Genomic DNA, 14878 nt, shown 5'->3' with positions numbered 1-14878 from the left:
AAAAACGGCAGAGGAAGTTAAAGCGCTTCAATCGCATGCGCCTTCTAGAAGTTCTGGCCTTATGTCCAAGCCTATGTGAGTTTGAGTCAGGAGACATAAAGCAAATAGGATTTATTTTAAACTCGGACGGGCGGAGGTGACTAAGCCACTCCTCTACTCTGAATGTGTTAGACGATTGGTACTGCAAGCAGAGATGGAGTTCATGAAGGAGGGTATAAGATTTGTGCAATTAAGTGAGTCAGAGGTTGAGGAAAGAAATAGTAAGGCCCTTAGGTGTCATGCAGGCCTGCTCCCAAATCAAAGAATGTGTGTGGGTGGAAATAAGGGCAGATTAAGCATAACAGTAGTTACTGAGTATAATGATTCACAGTGGAGGAATTGCTTTGAGCCCCTTGTAAACTCCCATGATAATCACAGTGGGGGGAATTGAGTGATGTGGACTAGGAATTAAGTTCTTCGTGCAGCCATTGGTTCTTTTCCTGGAATTTAGGAGGTTATAAAAAAACATTTAAAGCAAGATCTATTTAAAGGAGAGCTAGAAAAATATGATATAATGGGGCATATTTATACTCCGTTTGCGCGGGATTTGCGTCGGTTTTTTTACGCAAATTCGACGCAAAACAAACTCCATATTTATACTCTGGCGTTAGACGCGTCTAGCGCCAAAGTTCATGGAGTTTGAGTCATTTTTTAGCGTGGACACCTACTTTGCGTTAATGATATGCAAGGTAGGCGTTCCTGTCTAAAAAATGACTCCGAGGCATGTGCGCCGTATTTACTCTCCCGGGCAAAAATGACGCCCGGGAGTGGGCGGGTCAAAAAAAATGACATCCAGCCGCTTTAGCGTTGTTTTTTAGCGCCTGGTCAGGGCAGGCGTTAAGGGACCTGTGGGCTCGGAAGGAGCCCAGAGGTGCCCTCCCATGCCCCCAGGGACACCCCCTGTCACCCTTGCCCACCCCAGGAGGACACCCAAGGATGGAGGGACCCATCCCAGGGAACTTAAGGTAAGTTCAGGTAAGTATTTTTTTAAATTTCTTTTTGTGGCATAGGGGGGCCTGATTTGTGCCCCCCTACATGCCACTATGCCCAATGGCCATGCCCAGGGAACATAAGTCCCCTGGGCATGGCCATTGGGCAAGGGGGCATGACTACTGTCTTTGCTAAGACAGGAGTCATTTTAATGGGGGTTGGGAGAAAAAAAAATGGCGCACATCGGGTTGAGGCGAAAATTTTGCCTCAGCCTGACTTGCCCCATTTTTTGGCTCCCAAGCTCCATATTCCCCTACGCCGGCGCTGCCTGGTGTACGTCATTTTTTTTTACGCACACCAGGAAGCTCCGCCGGCTAACGTCATTGAATAAATACGGCGCCCGCATGGTGCTTCAGAATGGCGTTAGCCGGCGTTAGATTTTTTGACGCACAACTGCGTTGGCGCAGTTGTGCGTCGAAAAGTATAAATATGGCCCAGTGTGTTTCCAGGAAACCTGGTTGTACGACGAACACGAACCAGTAGATGGCTTTTTGAGGCTCTTTAGGGGAGCAACACGGCAAGGTTCAGGCCGTCCGTCAGGGGGCCTAATAACTTTGGCCTCAACTAGAATAGCTAACAAGTTCACAGAGATAAAAACTAAATGACACTGGTTTTTGGCAGGTCAGGTAGATCTTTACAATATAATTGGAGGGTCCAGACAACTTATGGAAATTCATGTATACATACAACCAGGGAATACGCTGGATTATGACATCCAGCGGGGTTTGTTTGAGGAAGACTTGGAAGCAATATGTATAGGCAATGTAGGACATTTGACTCTAATGCTGGGGGCCTTTAACCATAGACTTGACCCCAATATCAGTGATAAATTATATAAGGAGCTGCTTGTAGCTGCACAAATTCCATATAGTACCTTTCCAAATGTAGAATGTTCAGCCCGTGACTTGTCCCTAGTAGGAACTCTAGGATCCCTAGGCATGTTTTGTATAAATGGGTGTATGAATACTGATCGTCCGGCAAAACAGACCTTTCGTATAGGCAATCAGGTATGCCCTATTGACTGTGCTTTCATAGATACCTGGCATTTCAGAGAAGTATTGAACTTTGGAGTTGAGCATGTAGAGGGCAGCGATCATTGGCCTCTTCTGTTAACAATTCAGCCAGCCAATAAAGTCCCAAAAGAAAAGGCACTGATAGTGCAGGTAGAGTACCCTTGAAGGACAACGACCCGACTTACAGAAAGTAGTTGAAAAGCGCTTAATGAATTGATAGTAAATTATACAAACATTAGAATGGAGGAAGATCCAAAAGATATGTTTAAGGGTTACAATAGGGGAATTGCGTTAATAGTTGACTGTTTGAAAGCAAAGTTAAAAACACCGCAAGAGGGAAAGATGAAGGGAGAAGCATGTTAGATCAATAATAATAATATATAGTTTAACTGGGAATGCAGGAGTAAAAAGAGGAAGGTGCGAAAATTAAAAAGGGAATATTAGAAAAGACCCTCTATTGATATAGAAGAGAAGCTCTGCCAAGCAAAATGAATTTATAAAACAATTATATGAGAGAGGAAATGGGCATATATAAATAGGAATTGGGACACAATGATTGAAGTGATAAGAGCAGAGAATCTCAGGGGCTTTTGGCAGTTGGTAAGGGAGGGGAAAACCTCAGGAACCATGCGGTGTTTGGTTGGAGAAGATGGTTGGATTAAACATCTGTCTACTGTGTAGAAGGGAACTGATGCAGAGGAAGAATATGGAGTTTCTAGGAAGATTGGTGGGGATGTGAAATTAGCCTTACCCTACGAAAGATAAAATAAACTATTGTAGCACTTAAACTGACTAAAGCTGAGGGCCCAGACAATCTCCCAGCAATAATAATAAAAAATAACATTGATTGGTGGACTAAGTTCTTTCATACTGCGTTTTATAAAATCCTTGATTACGGCTGTTTCCCAGAGAATTGGAAGGGCACCATTATAAGACCGATTCATAAAAAGGATGACCCCACACAACCTAAAAACTATCGCCTGATAAGTTTATTAGATGTAGGCAAAAAGGTATTTACAAAGCTATTACCTGGGTTAATTAAATCATGGGCAGAGAAAAATGATTTGATACCAGTAGAGCAAGGTGGTTTTAAAGAAGTCCACTCGACAATCGACCACTGCTTTAGTCTATGGTCATTAGCAAAAAATTCCGTTGAAATGCGGGAAAGTTTGTTTTGCTGTTTTGTTGATTTTCATGCCGCATTTGACTTGGTAAACAGGAAATTATTATGGGATATGTTAAAGCAGTTGGGGATTGATTCAGATTCACAATTTCTTCTTCAGGGTGTGCACTCACAAAACTGGGCCCAAGTAATTTTAGACACGAGTGGTTCACTTTCAAAGAAGATCCCCATAAAAAATGGTTTACGCCAAGGATGTGTATTGGCTCCATTATTATTTACTATATTTCTGTCAGATTTACCAGGGCTGTTGAAGGAGGCTAAAGGCCTATGTTCAAAAATGGATTGGGTACATATTTCCTGCTTACTATATGCAGACGGCCTAGTTATAATTGATATGACGGAGCTAGGGCTACAAAGAAAATTGGAGGTGTTTTACTCATTGCCAAAGGAAAAAAATGGTAGTAAATATGGTTAAAAGGAAAATAATGTCAATAGGGAAAAAGAAGAGTGCATTTACCTATTTTTTAGGAGGGGGAAAAGTAGAGAAGGTAAAAAAATATAAATATTTATGCATGTGGTTTGACTCTGAATTGAGATGGAAAGATCATATTGAAGCCCTAAAGAATAGAGCTCTATCATTGGTTTGGGGATTGAAACAGTTTAGCAGTAAATATGGGGGACCATCCCTCCAGCCGGTTGTCTCTGCCTTTAATGCTCTGGTAAGTCCCCAATTACAATATGGGGTAGAAGTTTTTACATTTTCTGGGAAATTAAATTGGGAGACAGAAGAAAGCATATGTGTAAAGCGTATGCTATCGCTGCATCCCTCAAGTATGTTACAAGCTATAAGAGAAGAATGTCAAATGATGGCATGGACCTACCAGGGACTGCAAATTGCGCTAAAATTTTGGTTAAACATAAGGGATGAGGGGATCTTTAAGATTGCAAGAATGTGTAAAAAAGAAATAATAACAAGTGAATTACACTGGGCATCACAAGTGAGAGGACGGTTAGAAAAGATTTGCGTCCTCTTAGGTTTATCTGGTAACCATGGTGTGGAGATCAAATTCCGAAGCAGATTCTGCGTACAATGGTGAAGGAAAGGGCAAGCGAATTAGATCTGAAGTACCTGGAGTGTAAAATTTCAACACAGTTTATGATAGGTGGATGAAGGAATCTGGATAATTACCCCTATATAGAGGCCCTACCTAACCCAAGATTAAGGGATTCAGTGTTACAGTTTAGAATTGGGTTAAACCCAGGTTATAGGGACCCTAAAGCAAAAGCAATTCTTAAGGATGCCCAGGGCCTCTGTACATGTGGCCTACAACAGAAATGTAGCACTCAAATACACCTTTGGATTGTTATTGGCTTTTAGAAGTGCGTAAGAAGTTTTTAAAACCAATTTTAAGGAATATAATATTATAAATCGGAATCAAGTTACTAGTAGATATGAGATTTTTTTATGTAACTTGTGTGCTAGGCTGATTTTTAATTGGATTACGAGGGGTTTTAACTGGATTTATAGGGTCCCGCAAAATGTAGGATGTGAAGTTGAACAATAGATGGCACTTTTTCTCTTAGATGAATGAAGAGTCTACAAATTGATTTTTTTTAAATTATATTGATCGATTGTAACATAGGATATTTGCCTTGTTATAGCGAGGTGCAAAGTAAAATGTAGTGGCACTTTATATAGGAATTGCCTTTTAGGAAATTACAAGAGCTTAAGGCTCATTAGAATTATAAGTGGGATAAGTGAGCATGCACATTGCACTTTGGGAAATTAACAGGAAAATGAAATTTGCATTTTAGGTTAGAATAATTTATTGAACTATGTAAGGAGGGCACGGTAAATATGAACCGGAATGAACTATGAATATCGTATGAGAATGTATGAGAATGTATCATGTAATAGAAATTTTAATGAATTATTGTATAATTTATTGTTTTTTTCTTTTAAGGTTTAAAGCCAAATAAAGAAAGTATACAACAACAACACCAAACATAGGACCCTGAAATTGCCACTGTCTTTTCTATGTTATGGCCATTGTCTGTGGCAATAAATCCAATTCAGAGACCTCTGGGTCGCAGCCATTCACACACCTTGCTATTAAATTTGTCCAAGATGTTTACAGTTGTGTGTGAGTTCTCCATGGCAAACAAGGCTACTGTTGCATAGCGTTGAATTCTCTTAAAAATTTCTTCAGGGCCAAAACCTGTAGATAGCTTTTGTTTTTTCTCCACAAAAGGGATCCCGTGTGCAGTGATACACATGTAATCTGTAGCCTGACAACTGGTCCACGTGTCTTTTGTCAGGTGGATAGTATGCACAACACTTTGCTGCAAAGCTTGTTCAATCAATTGCAGCACATCGTGATGCAGTGCTGGAACAGTAACTCTGGCAAAATAGTTCTGACTTGGAACCTTCCATTTCGGGCAGATGGCTGCCACAAATTCTAAGAATCCTAATCCTTCCACAACAGAAAAAGGGAGGAGATCCAGCGCTAAAGTTTTTGCCAGTTTGCTTTTGTACAAACATGCCATTGGGTGGTTGCGGTCATAAGACCCCTCCTGACTAAACATGTCTGCAACTTTAGCCTGGATTTTCTTTTTTTGTGGGGCCACTGACCCAGGCAACTTTTGAGATGTAAGTGGTGATAGACTCAATGTGCATTGTGGTGCAGTCACTGTATGATGTGGTATCTCTATCTGACTCTGTGCCATTGTGAAGTCGTTGAGGCGGGTGATTGTGGTGGGCTGCCGGGGACAGGGCTGCTTTTGTCGGATATCACCCTCTTCTTCCTCACCTTCCACTGTGATTTGACCAGTTGTACCTGATGTTTCCTGGCTCCCCTCACCTTCACAACTGCGACCACGTTCATCCATTTTTTCAGGTGCTTCTCCCACCAGATTGCGTAATTTCATATGGGTCGGCTGGCCTTGAGTACAATAATGTGAGCGAGGCTTACCTCAATGGACACTTGCATGGCAAATGAAGCATATCGTAATGTTCTCCTCTGTTTGCTAATTGTATAAAAAGTCCCAAAATGGGGAGGAGTACTTTCTTATTGGCCCACTGCCAATTCCTGAACAAGTACTGGAGGTAGGTATGTGTGCTGATAGCCTCTCTTCAGTGCATACTTCTACTGAGGTATGGGTTGGTGCAGGTCTCTGCTGGGGCGTTACAAAATTGGGAGCTGGTGGTGCTGCCTGTGCCACATCCCTCGGAGCAGGTTGGAAAGTAATGTCAGACTCCTCTGTGCCAGCTTTCATAATGAATGGCTCATCATCATCCTCCTCTTCATCATCATCCCCTTCCATGATTCTAAGGTTTTCTGGAACTTTTATTTCCCTTTGCCTCTCCTGGCATCTCCCTGACTCTGCCCAGGGTCCACTCCATGTCCCTATCATCGTCATCAGAAGTGGTGCTTGGAGAAGACGGTGGAGTAGTACCCTTCCTTTTTCTTACTGGAGATCTAGGAGCCATTGATTCTAAAAGATTAGATTCTTGCTCTGCAGGAAGCTCAACCTCCTGTTCTGCTCCAACTTTGGGAAGATCTACTATTGTTGGCTGTGGCTGCTGTCCACTTTGCTCTGTGTCCTGAAATCATTGGGTAGTACTTTGCGAAAGAGACGAATCCAATTCAACATCACTACTTGCCGGTTGCCATGACTACAGTAGTTGCTTCACTGACAGCCATGGCCTTAGGCTTGGGTTGAGGTAGTGCTCTTGATACTGGATTCCTGCTCCCAAGTTCCACCCCAGAGACCAGTGTGGCAGGTACACTTCTATAGAAGAAGGTTGTGGCTGTCATCCACTGGTGGAAAGCTGCTTCTTCTCACTGACTACTTTCTTGGGAGCAACTTTGTTTGAGGCCATGTTAAGCTTTAAGTTGGCAGTGGCACTCAGATGCACAAGCAGAAACGTTTGGAGGACCAAATTAACTGTAACGCCTTCTCTTTTGCAGCACTGCGGGTGACACAAGGTCTCTTTTCTTGTGCACCTAAAAGCAACCAAGAAAGAAAAACATGTATTTAGTGAAATGTGGCATTTTTGTGGGTTGAAATTATATAGACACATGCAACCTTAGTGTGGTTGGGTACGTATGGAATAAATACCAATCTAATCAAATGTTGTAAAGTCGAACCACACCACTACACCATAAGATTTCATTTCAATTCAGACACCGCAACATGCAGATACAGCTCTTTGCTTTATCTCCATCTGTTTTAAAGGAGACACCTGGGGTAGGTAAAAAGAGGTGTTGTATTGTATTGTATTGTAATAGTATTTATATAGCGCTTACTACCCCTGACGAGGTGTCGAAGCGCATTTGGCGAGTAGCACGCTACTCCGGAACCCAACAATAATTAGTGATGGATTAGTATCGGGAAATATGAGTACAGTTTTAGTATTATTATGAGTTAATTTGAGCCGCGGATATGAGAGTTTGTTAGTTAGATTGACAGGAGTAATGGAGGGGTGGAGGAGGAAAGAATCAAGAAGTGTTAATTGGCAGTATATGGTAATAGGATTTAGGCTTGAGATGAGTAAAGGGAGGGAAGCCCAAGACAGCCAACTCCATTTTGTGAGCCTCAGCATCTTCCCTGTGTCCTAATACAGCCCAGTGTTCAAGGATTGCTAAAAGACCTAGGTAAGGAGCCCCCAGACTTTTCTGGGTAAATAGTAATATTTGTCCAAAAGTGTTTTTTTCAGCTACCCGTGCCTGTTTTTACTGTGGACTCTCTGTGCTTCAGGCAGCTTGACCTTTTAAAGTGGTGTTTTATTTTTATTTCTTTTTGCCGTGACTGTGTGAATTACCTTTCTAGTTTGTGGCACATGACTCCATAACCCCCCCCCCTCTTTTCTAAGTAAAAAGGCTACATACATCTTGCAGAGTGTGTTTTAGGAGACTATTTCTGTGATTTAAATTGTGTTTAGAAACTGTCTGCTCCCCCTGTTTTTTTGCCTTAGAAAAGCCACATTTCAGAGTGTGCGACAAGCAGTATTCCAGTGTTTGTTTTTAAACAATCTCTCCCTTACCTGGAAAGTAGACTCTGCTAGCTTGGAAGTGTGGATTCAGCATGTCTGTATCCAATGAGATTCTGAATAGAGCAGCAACTGCCTCCTCCCTGGCCACAGGGACTGGACTTAGCTGATTGGCTCTCTGAGTCCCTGGAAACCTGGGCCCTCCCCCCGCACCTGCTTTGGACCCTTAAGTTTGTGGAGGGAAGCCCAAGACAGCCACCTCCATTTTGTGAGCATCAGCATCTTCCCTGTGTCCTAATACAGCCCAGTGTTCAAGGATGGTTCTAAATATGTATTGTATGTACATATATGTGTGCATATGTGTGTGTATTCATGTGTGTATGTATGTGTGTGTGTGTGTGTGTGTGTACATATATATATATATATATATGGGTGTATGTTGTTCTGTGCTTGGCATGTTCGTGGGTCACTCTATGGCTCCTGAGTGGGTTGTTATACTAGATATCTATGAATCCCTGCTCTCATCTTATATCACACTTATCTACCCATCATCATATGTCATGTCTCTATCAATCTATCCTCCATTCCCACTCTGACTCATCCCAAATCCATTCTACTACTTTCATCTCCTAAATAACTCTGCCTAAGCTCTTCCCTCCGCTTCCACATCAAACTCACCAAACCTCACTTTACTACCACGACCTCCCAAACAACCCTACTAAATTCGCCCTCATTTATCTCACCCTGCTACTATGATCTCCCTAACCCCTTCCACAGACTCTTCCCTCCTACATCCCCTGCATGGGTAAATGGAATAATCCTTAGAAAAAACCTATGGCAGCAAGGTGGTCCAGGGGAACTGGAATAATCATTAAAAAATGTAATATGCAGCTGATTTGTCTGCAGTGCTCTGCAGCCAGCGTGTCCCGGAGGAAACTGAATTAATAGACACCTAATGAAACAAAATGCTGAGGTGCGGTTGTGTGCCTTTGGTGGATGGATGGATGGAGGAATGGATGTTGATGAATGGATCAAGGAAAGATGCAAAAATAAAGTTAACATTTAAAAAAAAACTACAAATTAAAGAAAAAATGTAAAATACTAAAGTAAAACATAAAAATAAAAATTCTAAAATAAAAAATAAAAATTACAATTCACAATAAAAATGAAATAAAAAATTACATTAAAAATAATAGGATAAAAAAATAAATGTAAAATCAAAATAGAAAATTAAAATTAAAATAGAAAATTAAAATAAACAAATGTTTAATAGTTAACAATGGTTGTATGTAAGCCTATGACAAATGGGCTGAATGCACAAAATGGCTGCTAGCCACATTGTAAAACAATAAGGAGCAAGGAGGCATGGCAAACAAAGAACACATGCAAGCCAATGCAAAGGAACACTGGCTTCATGCACAAAGTGTCCGCCAGTCACATGGTCAAACAACAACAACAAGGAGCAAGGAGGCATGGGGAACAAAGAAAGAACACATGTAAGCCTATGGCGAAGAAATAGTGGCTGTATGCACAAAATGTCCGCCAGTCACTTGGTCAAACAACAAGAACAAGGAGCAAGGAGGCATGGGGAACAAAATGGCTAACAGCCACATGGTCATACAACAAGGAGCAGGGAGAACAAAGAAGAACACATGCAAGCCAATGGAAAAGACACACTGACTGGAAGCAGAAAATGGCTACCAACCACATGGTCAAACAACAATTGTAAACAAGGAGGCATGGAGAAAAAAGAACACATGCAAGACTACGGACACAGACTACACAAAATGGCCCCTGTCCACATGGCATGGAGAACCAAGACAAATGGTGGATGATGACACACGCACACACACACACACACACACACACTCTGCCATAATGAGTCATGGTGGTAACACTGAAGAAAGCACTAACATTCATTCAGCAATGCAAAACATGAAACTTAAATGAGCTATAAAAATTTCACAAGAACAGTACATACATCCTCCTATGCCATCAAATATTACCACACAACATATATACTTTTGGAAAAAAATTAAATGCAAAACATAGCCAACATTTTTTATTTAATCCAATGATGTTCCTTCCCATAATGAGGTTTTAAAAACATATACTACTGAAATATTTATTTCATGCACCGATGACTACTAGTACTGGGCCTACTGGCTAGATGGCCCTTTGACAATCTAGACTGTGTGGTAAAGTAATATTGCAAATGTTACAAACATGTAGAAAAGGACAGGTACTGAGCTATGCAAAATTGTTTTGTTTACAAAAGATGAACAATCAATGAAATGCAAAATAAATACCTAGGCCCATACTTAAACTCCAAGCCACCCACCACTATACATTTTTAAAATCAAATTAAAGTACAAAGAAATATTGATGCATGCTGAAGCAAACAAACAACACCCCTATTCAATACTTTTGGAACTTACTTGTGTGATTTCACAAAGTCCTTAAATCCAAAGGTATATCCAGGAGACATGGAGAGTGATCCTTCCACCTCAAAATCCAAGTAAAAAGTGACCAGGAGATGGACAAAGCATTTAGGAGGAGTCTGCTGGACACGAACAGTAAAATTGAGTCTCTGGGGCACTTCCTTCCTGTTTGGAAAAACAAAAAGGCTTCTCAATCTAAAAAAACAACTTGAAGAGTTGTTTGGAGAAGAACATCCACTCAAAAACCACTTTTTGACTAAATTTTAGATGTAACTGGAGCAGAAAATCTACTCCAAGTGCATTCGTGCATGCAAGCGGGACTTTTTTTGTCCGCCATCGAGGCCGGAAGCAGCATGGGTAAATGCGAAGTCTCTAGCATGACACAGCACAATTGAACACAAAGGCCCTCATTACAACCCTGGCGGTCAGTGATAAAGTGCCGGTAATACCGCCAACAGGCTGGAGGTAACTACCGCCAAATTATGACCATGGTGATGCGAACTCAGAGAGACAGCCACTTTACCACACCGACCGCCAGGGCGGAAACAACAGGTACCACTGCGGTAGCCACCAACAGCCAGGCCGAAGTCAAAGTTCCACCCACCATATTAAAAGACACAAATCCGCCACCTTTTCTGGGGGCGGTACCAACGACAAAAGCCTGGGGGAAACAGAACACAGAAGGGAAAGGATTCACCTTTGGAGACACAGGGAACAACCACGTCGCCATGGAGCCTGAACTTCAGATCTTCCCAATTATTTTCTACGTCCAGCTCCACCACGAACACCAACAACGGCGAAGGCGACCACGGTGAGTACAGCCGTCTAGCACACAGGGGAGGGGGTAGGAAAAAGATACTGACACACACACACAACACACATCCCTACCCCAACACCATACACGCAATCAGATGCAGTACTAAACATATTGACCCTGTACCCCTCAGGAATAATGCAAGGACAACAGGAATTGATGAAAGTGAGTGTAAAAATATAAATACAGTAGAAATACGAAAATTCAATCTAATGGTATATACATATGTACACTTCAAGTGACACTGCCCAGTCCTCAATGTTTGTGGGCCACAGGCCAAAGCCCAAGGCCCCACTTGTCACCTAGAGCAACACAGAGAGAACACGGCAGGGGCATCATTTGGAAAATAGGCAAGCACCTCAGGGGGATGGGGGATGAGGGGGCACCTCAGCCGGCAGATGGAACAACACCACTGGTCCTGGAGGGGGCAACATGCCCTGTACTTGGTCCTGGGGAGTGCAAGGCCACAGTTTCTCAAGTGGGTGACTTGCCCACTGGCTCTGGAGAGGGTAACATGCCCTGTACTTGGTTCCTGGGGAGTGCAAGGCCACAGTTTCTCAATTGGGTGACTTACGCACTGGCTCTGGAGGGGGCAACATGCCCTGTGCTTGGTCCTGGGGAGTGCAAGGCCACAGTCTCTCAAGTGGGTGACTTGCCCACATGCTCTGAAGGGGGCAACATGCCCTGTGCTTGGTCCTGGGGAGTGCAAGGCCACCGTCTCTCAGGTGGGTGACTTTCCTACATGCTCAGGAGGGGGCAACATGCCCTGTGCTTGGTCCTGGGGAGTGCAATGCCACAGTCTCTCAAGTGGGTGACTTGCCCACATGCTCTGGAAGGGGCAACATGCCCTGTGCTTGGTCCTGAGGAGTGCAAGGCCACAGTCTCTCAAGTGGGTGACTTGCCCACATGCTCTGGAGGGGGCAACATGCCCTGTGCTTGGTCCAAGGGAGTGCAAGGTCACAGTCTCTTAAGTGGGTGACTTGCCCACTGGCTCTGGAGGAGGCAACAGGCCCTGTGCTTGGTCCTGGGGAGTGCAAGGCCAGAGTCCCTTAGGTGGGTGACTTGCCCACATGCTCTGGCGGGGGCATTACGCCCAGTGCTTCTGATCCTGGGAAGTGCAAGGTCACAGTCTCTCAGCTGGGTGTCATTCTCACAGGATCTGTAGGGGATAGGCCGCACAGCAGCCCATGGAGGCAGAACTACAGACCATCTGCTGGCGGTGACGGCTGCTGAGTGGTGGTGCTGCTGATGCTGCTGGTGGTGGTGGGGGGAGGCTCCAGTCCATCTCCTCGAGCCTCGGACGGCTGCCCACTGCTGGTGGTGGTGGTGCTGCTGCTGGTGGTGGGGGGAGGCTCCAGCCCATCCCCTGCAGCCTCGTACAACTACACAACCATGGTTGGTGGTGGGGACTCCGACTGAGTCCCTGCACCAGGCCCCTTGTCCTTCCTGCCTGCTGGTGCAGGCCCCTTGCCCTTCCTGGCGGCAGCTGGGGATAGCTTTTTGCCCTTCCTGGCAGCAGCTGGGGATGGCTCCTTGCCCTTCCTGGCAGCAGCTGGGGCTGGCTCCTTGCCCTTCCTGGTAGCAGCTGGGGATGGCTCCTTGCCCTTCTTGGCAGCAGCTGGGGATGGCTCCTTGCCCTTCTGGGCAGCACTTGGGGCAGGCACCCTTTCCTTTAGGCTGCCTGGTGCCCTTCATCCTTTCCCACCACAAATGGGTGTGGAGACTACTGGGCCCATGGACTGGGTGGTTGAGGTGCTTGCCTGGGTTTTTGACACCCTGGCCAGACGTGAAGGACGGGGGAGGGGTAGGGAAGAGGTCAATGGTGGAGAGGAAAAGCTTCTTACGGTCTTTGGGGTGGGAATAGGGAGAAGGTTTGGGAGTGGAGGAAGAGGGAGTGGTTGTGGGAGGTGTCTGTCTGCTGTGTTTGGGTGCAGGTGCATGGGCTGGATGCTGTTGTGAGGTTGTCTGATTGCTTGCATTTCTACCTTGGGGGGGACAGACACAGTGGGAGAGGACCCAGGGGATGTGGCCATGGCTATTGTGGTGGTGTCTGCCAGTGAGGTGTGTGTTCTGCTTGGTGTGGTGGTGATGGTGGTAGTGGATGAGGATGTAGTGCATGCAGGTGTGAGTGCAGATGCAAATGGAAGGGAGGTGGAAGAGGAGGAGGAGGGGGACACAGTGGAGGCAGTGGATGTTGGTATGTCTGCATCTGGATGGTGTTTGTGTGAGTGCCTGTGGGATGATTTGTGGTGCTTGTGTTTGCCTGTGTCACTCTTGTGTGTTGTCTTGTGTTTATGCTCGTCTGCCTGTGTGCTTGGGATAGGTTGGGGTTGAGGGGAATGGGATTGGGAAGAGGAAGTTGGAGGGGGGAGGGTGGAAACAGGGACAATGGCTGCCATCAGAGAGGAGGCGAGAGCCTGTATTGAGCTCTGTTGGGATGCCGAGCCAGTGTGAATGCCCTCCAGGAACGCATTTGTCTGTTGCATTTGGGCTGCCAGCCCCTGGATGGCATTCACAATGGTTGACTGCCCTACAGAGATGGATCTCAGGAGGTCAATAGTCTCCTCACTCAGGGCAGCAGGGCTAACTGGGGCAGGGCCTGAGGTGCCTGGGACGAAGGAGATGCCCACCCTACTGGGTGAGCTTGCATGGGTAACTCACTGAGGTGCTTCTGGGAGGGCGGTGCTGGTACGGGGGTGGCGGCTGTACCTGTAGCTGGGGTGGTCACAGAGGTGTCCGCCACCACCAAGGAGCTTCCATCGGAGGAGGTATCTGTGTCCGAACTGTCCTTTCCAGTCTCCGCCGTGGTGCTCCCCTCACCCTCTGTCCCACTGATGTGCTCAGCATCAGTGGACTCTGCCTCCTGGGTCCTGTGGGATGCAGCTCTGTCCATCGCCGGTGCCTCTGCTCCTCCATCAGATTATGCTAATGCACATAAGGACAGGATGACAAAACAAAAAGCGGGGGAGGAGACAAAGGATACACTGCGTCAATGGCTGCACCTACACCACCGTTGGCGTACACACCACCATTACACACAGAGAACAGCCATACACACTCTAGAATGCACTACCAGTAATAATGCTAGCCACCAGGGCTTGGGGAGGGGAACATACAGCCAACTGCAGCACACCAGGGACCCACACAGCCCTGACCAGTAGTGGATGCCTAAAAGCTAGGTATCAGGATTATCACTTCAGAACCCTGCCCAACATGGGACCTACTCTGCACTGTCAGGCCTGGCCTATGGGAACCCACTGACACACATCTCCCACCCGGGAACCCCCTACCATGCGTAAGTTATAATGATGGGAACTGTACTCGCACCCTTGTGGCTGCTGTGATGCCCTAAAGCCCCCATCCAACTCTGGATAGGCCACCGCCAGTATGCGGGCCATCAGGGGGGTCAGGGTTGGAAGGGCACCCTTTCCTCATTGGGAGGCCATCCCCAGCTGGGCCTCTGCC

The sequence above is a fragment of the Pleurodeles waltl genome, chromosome 2_2 (genome assembly GCF_031143425.1).
Source record: "Pleurodeles waltl isolate 20211129_DDA chromosome 2_2, aPleWal1.hap1.20221129, whole genome shotgun sequence".
Classification (NCBI taxonomy): Eukaryota; Metazoa; Chordata; class Amphibia; order Caudata; family Salamandridae; genus Pleurodeles; species Pleurodeles waltl.
The sequence above is the reverse complement of the archived record's forward strand: the minus strand, read 5'-3'. Positions refer to the sequence as shown.